The sequence below is a fragment of the Aristolochia californica genome, unplaced genomic scaffold (genome assembly GCF_029961685.1).
Source record: "Aristolochia californica isolate CCGP_79_NKW_82.1479 unplaced genomic scaffold, dmAriCali1.0.hap1 SCAF_13, whole genome shotgun sequence".
Taxonomy (NCBI): domain Eukaryota; kingdom Viridiplantae; phylum Streptophyta; class Magnoliopsida; order Piperales; family Aristolochiaceae; genus Aristolochia; species Aristolochia californica.
The window spans coordinates 26,624,945-26,639,778 of NW_027181804.1; positions in this window are offsets into that span (position 1 = coordinate 26,624,945).

Genomic DNA, 14,834 nt, shown 5'->3' on the forward strand with positions numbered 1-14,834 from the left:
AAGTTATCGATTTTTCAAATTTATGTTGGAAAGAAAGTGTTTAATAACGTAATTAGAACTATTAGTGTTTCAGTTTCAATTTGACCATTTTGTTATCATCAAAATAATATGATCTAATAATCCAATAAGATTTGAACCCGTGTTATTTTGCATTTTTTCTCTTCACTCCTCGCGGTTGTCATCGTCATTAAGAAGCTACCATTCTAGCTCTTGGTTAGGGGAGATTTCCAAATAAAAACTTCTTCACTGTTTTGAGGGAAAACGTTTGTTGGTGCTGTTACTCGCTACAACTAGGGGTGGCATCGAGCCAGGCTGAGCCTGAACCTATCTATGTTCGACTTGAGTTTGATTTAAATATTTCAAGCTCGAGTTCGAACCGAGCTTAAATTTGTTATCGAGTTCGAGTTTAATAATTTTAATCAAGTTTGAGTCGAGCTCGAGTTTCAATATTCATTTAAATTTTTTTAAAAAATACAAGTCTCGAGTTCGTGCTTCAAATTACATTTAATTTTTTTAAAAAAATACATGTCAAATAAATTATATATAAAATTATACATACATTTTACATAAAATTGGGAATGACTTTTACTTAAAATTGGGTATAAGGGTGATATGAATCCAACAGAGTCTTAACCTTGTTCAAGCTGAGCTTGATTTAAATATTTTGAATTTGAGTTCGACCGACCCTAGCCTAGAGCCTAAAATTGTAATCGAACTCGAGCCTAATAATTTTAACTGAATTCGAATTTAACCTATATTTAATACTCTATATAAAATATATGTCAAATAAATTATATATAAAATTATGCATGCATTTAAAAAAAAAGAATGATAGGGGAGGTTTAGGATTGAATTTCAATAATGGATTAGAACGTACTAATATTAATATTTTTTACTCCAAATGTTGTTTAGCTTGTTTTGTAATTTTTGAATTTGGCCATAAATTTACTATGGCCTCCATAGTGCTCCTAGTTGAAAATTTATATTATAGGAAAAACTAAAAATATTTTTCCTATGATACATATTTACAAAAAAAATATTTAAATAAAATCCTATTACTATTAGTGACTTATTAGAAAATTACAAAAAATATTTTAAAATTTTCTTAGGAAAGTTAAATGGACATCTTATTGTCTCTTCTGGGGAAATAAATAAAAATTAATAATCAATCTAATATATTACTATACTTACTGATAAATTTTTAATCAAATAAAATGTTAAACATAAAATTGCCTCATGCTAAAAGTATAACAACATCAACTGTCAAATACTTATTCAAAAATTTCTATACAGTTTTCTTGCCATCTTGGCAGGAGAATTTTACTTAGAAAATTATATGATTTTTTTAATAAGAATTTTCAATTAGAAAAATGTTTACAAAAAACATGAGACACTAATAGTCCCTAGAAACTTATTTAGACTATAATGTATTTTCAATTTCTTTTAATTTTTTTTTAACTTTTGATCTCGCACGTGCGAAATCATTTTCGCACATGCGGGGGGGGGGGGGGGGGGGGGGGGGGTGGGGTTGTAAGTTAGGTATCTCTGCTTCTGTTGGTTCTAGTTTTCCACCAAGACAAGGAACGACACCGAGGGAACCAGCGGCGCTGGCGAAGAACTTTCGTCGGGGATAACGATTGCGACGGAGGCTGACGGAAACAAAAGCGAACAAACGAGGGGGAATAAATTGAGCGGCGGCCACAGAATCGACGACTATGGAAGTCGACAGCGACAGAGGCGGCCACAACAGCGACCGGAGGGGATCGGCGGTGATGAGGGGAGGAAGAATTTTTCCCCCTTCGCTCTCGCTCCCGCTCCGCTCGGCGCTCTGGTACCGAATCCCGTGCCGACTCGTTAAATTAACGAGCCGGCTCGCGAGCTTTAGAGTCAAACCTTGATTCGTTCGAGCTCGACTCGTTAATTTAAACGAGCCGATCCTGGATCTCGAACTCGGCTCGAGATTTGGGTATAACGAATCGAACCGAGCTCGAGCCGGCTTGGTTCGAAGCCACCCCTAGCTACAACTACGTGCAAGCTTTGCAAAAGGAATACTGAGTAGGGTAATTGAAATTCAATATGGAAAGAATAAAGAAAAACACATAAGTTTAAAGAACTTGTAAAACGAATAAATTACACTAAAACCTGATTAAGAGAGAGAAAAGTATCATCTCTGTAAATTGACATTGTGTTTATTTACAAATTGCGTTCTCATACTATATTATTATTATTTTTTTGGTAAAGAGAAATAGTTCATTGATTTGATTGTAACTAAGTAGAATGAACTTTTATTTATAAGCGATGAAACAAGTAGAATCGGATTACAAATAAACTACCCATGTCCCAGTTACCCCTAGTGTCAAACACTAAAAGATATGTCCTACAATAATTAAAAAAATTGAATAAAAATAAAAGACTAACATAATTAAAATACCTTAAATCTTTTCCCATGAAACTTCTCTTAAGACCCCATCCTAAACTTTTTGTTGTTTCTATACATGTTCTTCAATAGGTTTGGAAAATGCATATTCTCAATTTCAAAATATCATGAATAACATTTTTATGCCTTACACATATTACTTGATTTTCTATATTGGTGATGTTATAGATTTCTCAAAATGTTTGAAACAACGCTATAAACATTGAAAAACACTCAAACATCTTACCAAAAAAAGAAAAGGTTTGGTAATATCCTTTTCAAAATTAAATTATGGAGGAAGAAGGGCCATAGTGTTTGTGGTTGCAAAGAACAAAACTAAAAATCTCTTGAAGTGAAGAGAAAATAAGGTTATCTCCCTCTCATCCATTACTTTTATTTATAGAGCCCTTTAGGCTACAAGTATTGCATAATGACCATTCTAACCTTACAAAATGATGTGCTCAAATTAAAATTAAAAAAAAAACTAACAAACATGTAGCTTACTAGGTATGATACTTTGACTTTCAAACACACCCCTAAATCTAGAACATAGATGTCATACTTCCCCAACTTGTAACAAAAATAATCAAATTGCTTAAAAGAAGTTATTTGATGAAAAAATAACCAATTTTTTTCTATCGACTACACATGTGGATCTCTAATGAAGTGACAATTAACTTCAATGTGTTTGTTCACTCGTGGAAGACTAGATTACTTATAATGGATATGGCTACTTGATTGTCACAAGCCATTGGCATAGATTCAACATGTGTAAACTCAAACTCTTGAAAAATAGAGTTCACCCACATCATCTCCCTAGCAGTGTGGACCATAGCTCAATACTCTAATTAACATTAGATCTAACTACCACAATTTGAGCTTTTGATCTTCTAAGACACCAAATTTTCACCCACAAAAATACAAAACCAACTAGTGGATCAACTGTGAAGATTGGAACATACATTGTTTGCATTAGAGAATCCAAAAACATCAAAATGTCCATGTTTCTTGTATAACAACCCTTTTCTTGGGGTACGCTTCAAGGATTTCAAGATCCGATAGACAGTCTCAAAATAAATCTTCCTTTGTTTCTCCATGAATTGACTCACTGGTCACACAAAAGAAACAATAAATTGTGTAGTAATTGTGGCGTAAATAAGTTTTTTAACCAGCTTCCTATATTGAATATTGTCCCCCAAGACTAGACTAGCCTCATCATGTAAATTGTGATTCACCTCAATTGGTGTTTCCACAATTTTAACACCAAATAATCCTATTCATCAACATATCAATTATACTTATGTTAGGAAAAGGAAATACCTATTTTGCTCTTTGCCACCTCAATGTCTAAAAAATATTCAGGTCTCCCAATGCCTTTTTCATAAAAAATGCCCATTGATGTGATCCTTCAGTTATACTTATGTTGGGAAAAGGAAATATCTATTTTGCTCCTTGCCACCTCAATGTCTAAAAAATATTCAAGTCTCCCAATGTCTTTTTCTTGAAAATGACTTGAGCATCATCTCTAAAAATCATGATATCATCTACATAGACAATTAACACAATAATTATAAAAGATTTACATACACTTATCACAAAATGATCTAATAATGCCAAACAAAATCATGATAGAGTTGAACTTGTCAAATCAAGCTCTTGGGCTTTATTTTGACCCATATGATATTTTTTTTTTCAAACAATACAACTTTGTGTTCCTTCCTTGAGCAACAAACCCCAATGGTTGCTCTATAAAAAAACTTCATCATATAAATCACCTTATAAGAAGGTATTCTTGATATCTAACTACTAAACCAGCCCCAAATTAACCACCACAAATAATAAAATCTAAACAGAAATCAGCCAAGCTATTAGTAACGTATAAAAATATTTCACCCCATATATCTGGATATACCTTTTGGCCTTATCTTTAGCTTTATGCTTGTCCAAAGAAGCATCAAGATGATGTTTGGTAGTAAACACCCATTTGCAACTTTTCACTACAGAACAATGGAGGCCTCAACATGGATCTAGGTATCAGGAATAAAAGACAAGGACAATGCTGAAGTCTTGTTGGAAGGAGAAAGAAAATAAAGGAAGCAATGTTGGATGAGAGAAATTAGAGAATGAATATAAGAGAGGAGAAATCATGAGAGAGAGAAAACAAGAAAGCGCAATAATGTTTTTTTGTCTCTCTCTAACACATTCTATTTCTAAAAGACTTCTTGCACCTAGAGACATACACTAAATTGCCCTTGTCCCAATTATACCAAACTTAAACTTATTAATTAAGCATTAAGAAACAAAAAACATAACTAGCTAGGAATCTGTTTGTAAATGTCCTCTTCGTTCCAGCTTCTTCTTTGAGTTTGCTCCACTTGTGAGACTTTTTCCTCCATGAGGTTTATCTTAGAGTCCACCAAAAGGCTTCTTCCACACTCCCTTCAAGCTAGAGTTTTTAACTTCTACTTACAAAAAAACTGGAGTGGCCAGTATGTCACGTGTGACATGTAGAGCCAAAAGGATGAACTTTTTATTGGATCAATCCGACCATTGTAATGGATCAAGATTAGGGCCATTGAATGGAAATGATTATAGATCTTAACCATCAGATCAAGCGGTTGCAGATCTGAACCGTCAGATCATTTAGTTACACATATGAACAATTAGATCGAATGATTACAAGATCTAAACCATCAGTTCAAGTGGTTACATATTCTAATGGTTAGATTTGTCGTTCCGCATCTAATAATTTGATCAAAAGTTGTTGGAGATCTAAACCGTCAGATCAAAACGATTACAAATCTGACGGTCAAATTGGGATCATTGATCTGAATCGTTAGTTCAAATGTGGTTATAGATCTCGACGGTCTGATCAAGAAGTTGTTTTCCCGGAAGAGTAAAAAAGCTCTATAAATAGAGCTTTAGAACGTCATAAAAATACAGTGAAGAATCCTGAGCTTTGAAAAGCGTTGTGTGAAGAAGAAATCGTTTTTCATGTTCCTGAGAGAATTTTCAATATTCTTGAAAAAAAGGAGGAAATATCCTCCCTTCAATCCGGTTCGAGCAGTCAAAAAAAGTCTTGTAGAGTTCGTAGGCCTACTTAGCAATGTATATGTCTAAGAGGGCGGAAAGGTTCATTGTCTCTTGGGAAGAGATCACCAACATCCTATGTAATATAAGAGGTAAATCTCTTTCGAAGACAATGAATACACCTCGTGGGCCTGACTGAGGTATTATTTAATTATTTAACTATTTTTTGTTTGATTGGTGAAGCGGATCGACAAAAGGTATGCATCAACACCAAATTTAATTTGGGTTTATTAAAGTGTTTATTGAAGTTATGTGGGTTTGCATCATATTATTTCCAACAAGTTGGGATGTTGTTGCTCAGATTGAATTTTCTTTCTTCATTGTTAATGAATTTGATTTGTTCCAAAAACAACAAGTTCACCTACTTTGAGTAGGATACAACAACCATGGATCATGGGACAAAATGATAGAATTCCATTTTGTTGTACGTTATTGTGTTTTCTTCGCTAGTGAACTTAACTTGAAATTCAACTAAAATGGGAGTTTGAATAAGACATTGAATCATAAGTGAATTGATCTCATCCCAAGGAACTTAGACACAACAACAAATAAGACTCATAAATTGCTCTCTGCTACACTTTCCATATGCAGCTCATTGTCCATCCTAGCTCCTTGGATTGGATGTGCTCTTCAAGTCTTAGTCTCTTGCAACTCTAGAGCTCTCACATTACCATATTACAGGGGGACCAAGCAACAATTTGGTTCTATCAAGAAGCAATTGCACCCTAAGAAAAAGTGGAGGACGGAGGAGCCCATTGCCGTATCAGACAACTAAGACTATGTTTGTGGCCAATTGCACATCTCCTTTGCTGAAGACGCTAGTTGGGTTTATATTAGATTCCCATGGAACGATCCTCAAGCTTTTATATTAGAATCTCTTTGACAACTATGATACAATGCATCTGATAAGCCATGATCCTTGATATCAAGTGGGTTTTGTTCTCACGATTGGAGTTAAAAGTGCCTATGTCTTGGGATATGCTACTGCCATAATGGTTCTGCTAGGTTGGATAGCTCACAAAGTGGGATTAGTTTTGGTAGCAACCATATCCCTCCATGTGACTTCTAAAGTGAATGCAATTACCGAATCAAGTCTTTGTTCCTTCTGCATCAAGCATTTATTACTACTGCCATCTCTAAGTTGAATAGATAAACTCTCAAAGGCTTTCAAGATTAACTGAGGTTAAATACCTGATTTTGGAGTTGCTGTTAGCACATGATGGGTCTTAAGGCTCTTTGAATGCCTTATCTCGAGCAGTTTGTATTGTTGTTAGATGTAGTGCTGTTTGAAGACAATTTGGTTGAATCCTTTAGCATATTGGAGGCATTTGAAGCAAGAATGACAAGACTATCTTTTGCTTGTGCAAAAAAGTATTAGCATGACAACAAGTCCTGAGGAAAGGTTTGCTAAATTCCCTACTAGTTTATAAAAAATGGTTGTGGCTCATTGCCAGTTAATTATTGTTCCAAGTTCATTGAGAAGCTCTTCATCTAGATACACGTAGGAACCTTTGTTGGCCTAGGTGGCTTCTCAAGAGGAGAGTGAATTGAGATTTTAGAATTAAAAATTAATTACATATATGCAAATGTAAATATAAATAAAATAATAAAAGCACAAACCACAATAGAAGACAAAGAGTTTTTGTTATCGATGTTCCCCTATTGGCAATCATCGCCCAATAACTCGTGCTCGAGAAAATTTTACTAATAAGCTCTATTAGTTGAAATTTTACATATTTTGGCTTTCTTGTAAGCTACAACTAGATTCTAGCTCTAGCAAGCCTTCCTATCTAGATTCCAGGTTCTAGATGAACTTTGATAAGAAAAGTGGAAAATACAATAAGAAAAGGAAAAGTTACACCCTTTAATTATGGAGAGACAACTTTCTCCTAGAGATTTTCACGTCTCCAATGTTTGATGCACAAGACAAGAGTTGTTGGGGCTTTAAATGCTTGTATTCTCAATGAATTTGAGAGAGAGGATGATTTGGCGAGAATGACAGTCTCTTTCTCTCAAAAGTGGATTTATGAAAGAATTTAGGTAAAGCAATGGTTGAATGCAATAAATTGCCAATAAATACTCATATCACTCTTCTATAGGGATTTAGAGGGGTATATATAAGTTTCCCTACCAAATTAGCCATTTTCGCCCATTTTTGTAAAACTAAAAAAAGTGTCGATCGATCATTATGATCAATCAACCATGTATAACAACTATATTTTTGAATTTCAAAGTCTTATTGATCGATCATGCTATTAATCAGTCAAATTCTCAACCTTTTAGAAATACCTTGTTGATCGATTAGTCTAATTACGTTAATTGATCATACTTTATGGGGTTGGTTATGCAGTACTTGGGATGATCAATCATGGAATAGGTTATAATTGGTCATACTTTATTGCTTATATTGGTTGCTCTCAGTATGCTTGATAATTCTAGATAGGATGATTGATCATGCCTTACGTACTCTGCCAGACTGCATTCTTTTTTATCGATCATGCCATAGGTATGATCAATCATGAAACATGCTAGAATGAAAAATTAAGTTTTAAGTATGACGATAGCATGGTTGAGGGGTTTTGCAAGTTGAAGAACAATTTTATGTATCAGTTAAACATAGTTTGAGAAATTAAATGCCCTAAAGCTCCAATACTCTTGTGTAAAACAGAGTTTGGTGTTGTCCTCTTACATAACTAGAGTTCTTGAGATATTTTTAGACAATTTAAGAGTCTAGTCTTCAAATCTTCAATATTTGTTTGCGAGTGCTTCTTCAAGAAAACTTGACACGTTGTGAAGCTCTTGGTCTTGTCTTGAATTTGTCGGTTCTTTGTACAAATTTTATGATTGTGTCTTTTGAAGGGATTGTATCTAAAATGCTTGATTTTCAAATTAGTAGAAATGCAGTTAAGTTTTGTTATCATCAAAATATGGATGAAGGACAACCTAGGTCAACAACCTTTTGTTAATTCCTAGGGCAAACACATAAACACAAAATATTTTAAGGGGATGCGAGAAAAAAAGAACTCTAACTCTTGGGAGAGAGGAGAGAAGAAACCAAGAGAGAGAAAGAAGAAGAAAATGGATAAATTTGAGCCAAGAGGAAGACGCTTAAATGCTCTATCACATGCCTTGAAGCTATATTTATAGTTGTGTGAAGGTGTTTATAATGACAACAATGCCTTTGGGGCTACATGCATAAAAAAGAAAAAGATATAAGAGGTCATACACCAACTTGCATAATTATAATTCTATGCTATCTCTATGAAAGTTCTCCTTGTTTACTAGTCATGCGACTCCTACACACTTGGGTGTTTTTATCACTCCCCCTCAAGCTGGTGTTTGTAACTTCACTTTACAAATAATCTTGGTGATGAAAATTGTTTGCTTGAAAAGGAAATTTTGATTTATCTTCTTCTTGCTCACATCTTGTTTTTAGTCTTCATCTTGTTCTCATCTTGTCTCTCCCTTTCTTGGATATTCTAGCCACATAAAACTTTATTACTACAACAAGAGAAATTCTTTATTATTGGTTACCTCTGTTTTGTACTTCTTCTTCTACTTTTCCCCCTCAAGTTGGAAATCTCTTTGTTCTTTAACAAGAAACCCATGTTGTACAACATAATGGTGAGATAAGAAAAATCACTCCTAGTTGTACGACAAAGGTCCATACACCAGTCAAAATGGTCATAGTCTGAAACACACTCCACTCAATTTCAATGGTAAAAAAATAACCCAACTTTACGACACAAGAAAGAGACTATTCACTTTTTTAAGGGTAGCTCAAACACAAATTACTACTTGGGTGAAAAATAAAAGACTTGACTAAAACTAGATGTTGATCACACTCCTATACTTTTAGGTAGTGGGTCTACAGGCATTGTTTTAAAATGATTTTAACATACACAAATTGAAGAAAATACTTAGAGGAATTATGGTGTGAATAAAAGGATAACAACTCTCATACTTTAATTGGAAGGAGGTGCACAATGCAGCTCTTTATACTTCCAAGTAAGAAGGAGGCACGTTTAGACCAATAGATCGATGCAAATTGACCAGGTTTGACTCAAAAGGGAGATAAAAAATAATTTATTTATAAACATAATAATGGAGGAAATTTAAAATAAATTTCCAATAATAAACTTTTGAGATGAAACATAATAATGGAAACTTTCTAAAAATTGGCTTTTCATATAAGGCAATTAATTTTCAACACAATTTGACAAATTTATAAAGAAAATATTCAAGAGATAATTCTAGAATAAGGGTGATTTAGGACACTTATTTGGAATTTAGAATGATAAAATAAGACTTTATAATTAAAAATTTTCATACTTCGTAAAAAAAAAAAGAATCTAAACTCATATGGGGAAAGACTTCTCTTATCCTTAAGGAAATTAATGTGATGTGAGATCAAAGAAAAAATTTTTAATGAAGGAAATATACTCAAGTTGGTAAAATCTTGACTAGATTTTTAAAACAAATACTAAACTCAACCAACATTAGCAACTCAAAAAGTGAAGCAAAAAATTCGGCTTAAATTCTTATCTTAGCATGCAATAGAATACCAACATGACCTTTTGATTCTTCCAATGTAGATATATCTCTCAAGAAAGATCAGATTGAGAAACAATTTATTGGGATCGAAAGTAGGCTCACATAGATTTATTTTGAGATATAATTCTCAATATAAATCACCAATAATGTTGGTAGAAACCATTTAGGAAATTGATGCTTTCTATTGCTACATGAAACTTTTCTTCTACTTGACCTTTATTGCTTCATATGTTGATTTCTCTTTCTAGAAAAATCTGATTTCAAAAATTCTTTTGGAGTTGGAAAGTAGACTCAATGATCTTCCCAGTGGTACATATATATGAAACATAAGGTAATAGAGTGAAGTATCTAATGAAAAATAGAAATTAGGAAAGAGGACTTAAGGAAAAACAAGCAACTCCTCTTTTTTCTTTTTATTTTACTTATTGTTCTTCTTCCTCCCTTTCTCCTCCATCTTCTCCTCCTTTTCCATCTCAGATGTTTGCTCGCTCTAAAACCGTGTTGATTTCTAGGGCCAACACATAAACACAAAAGTTCTCAAGGGAAGGAGCTCTAACTCTTGGGAAAGAGCAGAGAAGAACTCAAGGGAGAGAAATAAGAGGAAAAAAGATAAAGGTATATGGACAAGAGGAAGAGGCTTTTTTTCTTCTACCCCATACGTTGAGGCTATATTTATAGTTGTTTGAAGGTGTTTTCAATGACTACAATGCCCTTAGGGCTACATGCTTCAAAAGGAAAAAAAAAAGAAGAGGACATCCACCGACTAACATAATTATAATTCTATGCCATCTCTATAAAAGTTCTCCTTATTTACTAGCCATGCCACCCCTACACACTAGGCGATTTGGCTTGGAGACTCCGCTCTAGTGGACTCCTCTCTAGTGTTGACTTCCTTGTCTGTATCCAAAAATTTTGGTCACCCCCTAGAAATTCCCTTGAGATCATACTTGGTCCATCTGGTTTGTTAAGTTATTTTAGTTCTTTTGTTACAATCTTATTCTTATTATTGTGATGGTTATTTTCTCTTCCTTTCATCCCCCTAAAACCCATTTACTAGAATACCTTTCTCCTACCATCTTTTTTTTTTTAAACTCTCGTTTACCCCTTTAGGCCAACCTCTTGATGTGTTGCTTCAATTTGTTCTTTTTTATATATGGGTGTTTTAAAATCTATTGAGACGATTCTATTGGTACCCTTGAGGTGGGTTTTTTATCATCTTCTTTTAAGTGACAGACATTACCCGTTTTAGTGATTATTATCACTATTTTTTTGAAGTCCTATGAGGTTGTTTTCGACTTTTTTTATCACCCATATTTTATTTTTTGAGAGTCCAAGTCCAATTGAGTACTTCTCCATAGGACACTTTGATGGAGGAGATAATTATTATAATTATTTTTTTGTTGTTGTTTTTACGCTGGGATCACTGCTAACACCTCCTAGCATGAGGGGGAGAATAGAAGAAGTATGAAGGATTCTACAAACTGAATCAAGCTCGTTCCTTTTTATTATTCTATTTGATGTGATTTACGTCTTCTTCAAAAAATTTACACGTGTAAGAATTTGTGAGTGTTTTTGTGGTTGTGTCTCCTTCCAAAATTGAATTATGAGTATTGTTGCAATCTATAATGAAGAATTCTATATATTGTGGTAATCAAAGAGTTTATAACTTCAACTTGCAATTAAAAAAACAAAATTGGTCTTCAAGAAGATATTCTTCATATTTTAGGGAGAGTGTTGAAGAATAGTTATGAAAGTCTTACATGATTCTCATAACAAAGAGTCTCACAAAACTATAATTAATGTGGTGGAGTATAAGAAGAGTTTCATGGAAAGGAGGTCTCATAGAAGAGGTTCAATTAAAAGTGTTTTAGTTATGTTAGTCTTCTATTATTGTTTAGTTGTTTAGTTATTTAGTTGTTCTAGGACTTAGCTCTTAGTGTTCGACTTTGGGTATAACTGGAACAAAGATAGTTTAACTGTAATATGATTTTATTTATTTTCTCTACTATAAGTATAGGCTCATTGTGCTCGGTTATAATCAAGACAATGAATTATTTCTCTTTTCTAAATATTCAACAAGTACCAAAGACTTTTCCGTTTGCCAAGGGGCATCCTCCTTGCGGGAGTGCTAGAGCTAGCAAGATGATAAGCCAATGGAGATCCTTGAATAGGGGGTTAGCCACCTAGGGAAGGGTGGCCAAAGCCGATAGGGTTTAACCAAAGCGAAACTAAGGGTTTTTTTGAATTGAAATGGGATGATTACAAGGATGATAGACTTTGCAATGTATAGACCAAGGACTAGTGTTACTTCTACTGTCTCCTCTATATGGAGCTAAGAGTTGGATACCCACTTGACTTGTGTACAAAGCCATAAATCAAACTTAGATGCTTTTAGGCTCTTCCTCTTAGTTGGTGTCCTTATAAAGATTTCTCTTGGATATTTGATGTGTTGACACCTCTTCTTCAAGAGTCTTCCTCGACTCTTCAACCCTTGCATAGTGGGCACCACTTCTCTAGGAATTAGTTTAACATTTTTACCCATCATACTAGATGCCACCTGCCTTCTCCTCCTCATGCACCTTTTGTTCCATCCTAGACAATTCTACTTGAGTCATATAACATCCTATGGACTTCTAATTTCATACTCGATCATATGAGGCCCATGTAGGAGTTTAATTTTCTTATTATTTCATCTATCTCTTGTGGCCAACACAGCCTCTCTCTAGGTACATTAATAGAGGGTTATAGCAATCCTTCTCTCTTAGGTGAACCTTGTCTTCAAGGTTCAACTTCTTGGCCCTCATTGTGTGCTTCTTTCATGGAGGTTTTTGTGGCACTTGATCTTTTTAGCCTCGTGTGTACTTGTGTCACTTGGGGCCTTGAGTATTTGTGTAGCAACTTCTTTGATCTTCTTCTTTCTTAGCTTGGCACATCAGCCATCTTCAGGCATGAATGCCTCTAGCTCTTCCAAGAAGTTGTATGGTATGCTTCTCTCTTGTTCAACTCCTGGATTCTTGGCTATATGTTTTCTCCTCTCTTGCAATCTTAGTAACTTGAAAATGTTTGGAGGGGTTTGATTTGGTGAGTGTTGGAAGATGTGCCCAAGTCCATACGACCAAGGAAGGTTCACACATCTAAGAGATGTGGAAGATGGGCTCAAGGCCCATAAACCCACATAGCGATGGTAGGATGGTAAATAAAGAGTCATCTCATAGAAATGACTTTGATGGAATTAGTTGAAGTTTCAGGCGTATTATTGTAATATTATAGTTTTATCAATCTATAAATTGAGCTTAAGGGGAAAGTTAGGATATAAGTCCATAACCCCTTTCTCTCATGTTTTCTCCGATGAGTGTCTTTTTTTTTCCATGAACTAAATCCATGGAGTCGTGAAAATCAACAGTGAAAAACCTTTCCAAATTGCTAAAGGTTGATGAACTGTTTGTCTTAGTTGTAACATGATTGGCTTTTAAGCATCTTTGACGTTTGTTTGCCCTAGAATCAGGAGTTTTGGGTGTTGGACTCTTAACCTTTCTTTTTTTGGCATTTGTTTGTTGGGCCTGATTTTGACTTTAAGTATGACATGTGACATTCACATCAAGACATGTTCTATGATAATGAAGTCATATTTAAGCCCACCAATGGCTGCCAATTTCTTCAAAAACTCACACGTCTCCTTAGCTATAAGAGACTTCAGACTCTTTTGAGTCTAGTGCCCAACACATGCTTGAGTTTGTTTGCTTGCATTTTGGATTGAGATTTTGCTGTCAAGCATTTATTAACTCACCTAACCTACCTCTTTGTTGTCAAGTGATAACTTCTGTGGTTGTTATGCCCCCATCACTGGGACTTCTTGGAGCCTTGTCATACAGATAGAGGTTTGCTCTACCACATGAGCTACATCCCAACAGAGGTTGCTTTCCTTGGCCGAGGGAGGAGTCTAGGCTTTTAGTTGGTTGCTTCATACCTTCTTCTTCTTTCTAGAGCCCTTAGACTACTTTATTCAAGCAAGATTTTAATTTATCTTGCATATTTAGTCCTTAAATTTTTATTTTATATTCTCAATTCACCCCTTTTCTGAGAAGCCACGTGAGTCAATAATTTTTACTCGTGTGGGAGGAATCCTGGTCAACACGGGGACGAGAGAGAGGGAAGAAAAGGAAAAAGGGAAGGAGAGATAAGGTGAAAGAAAGAAGAAGGGAAGGGAGAGAGGAAAAATGTATTTCTCATGATGATTTATAGAGAGCATTAGGAATTAAACGTCCTAATTCAATACTAACGAGAACAATAATAATCACAGAAGAAGAAAAGAAAACAAGCATGAAGAATACAAGATTTATACAGATTCGCCTCAAGGTGAGAGACTACATCATATCTTCCACTGCTACAGTTATCCACTATGAAGATGAAATAGTTTACAAGAGAAATCACATATATTCATGTTTTTCTCTAACATCTCTCAGTCGCAACTGATGATCCTCCTCGATGATAACCTTAACAACGGTGCCCCCACATATAAAGAGAAAACTAGTGCAACTATAATACAAGTATAAAATCTTCAAACTATCCTTAATGAAACAAAAATCAATATATCGTAGACCTTCAGGGGGCTCCCTGCCTCCCTTCCAACCCCCACAATGACCTTAACGCGAAGGTCAATCCGCGACATAGCGATCCGCGTAAGGCGTTGTGGAAAATTATTCTATTTTATAGGTAGAAATTTCAAAAGTGGGGTCAACCCACGAGCCTCCCCGCTTATACCTCGCGAGTCTTG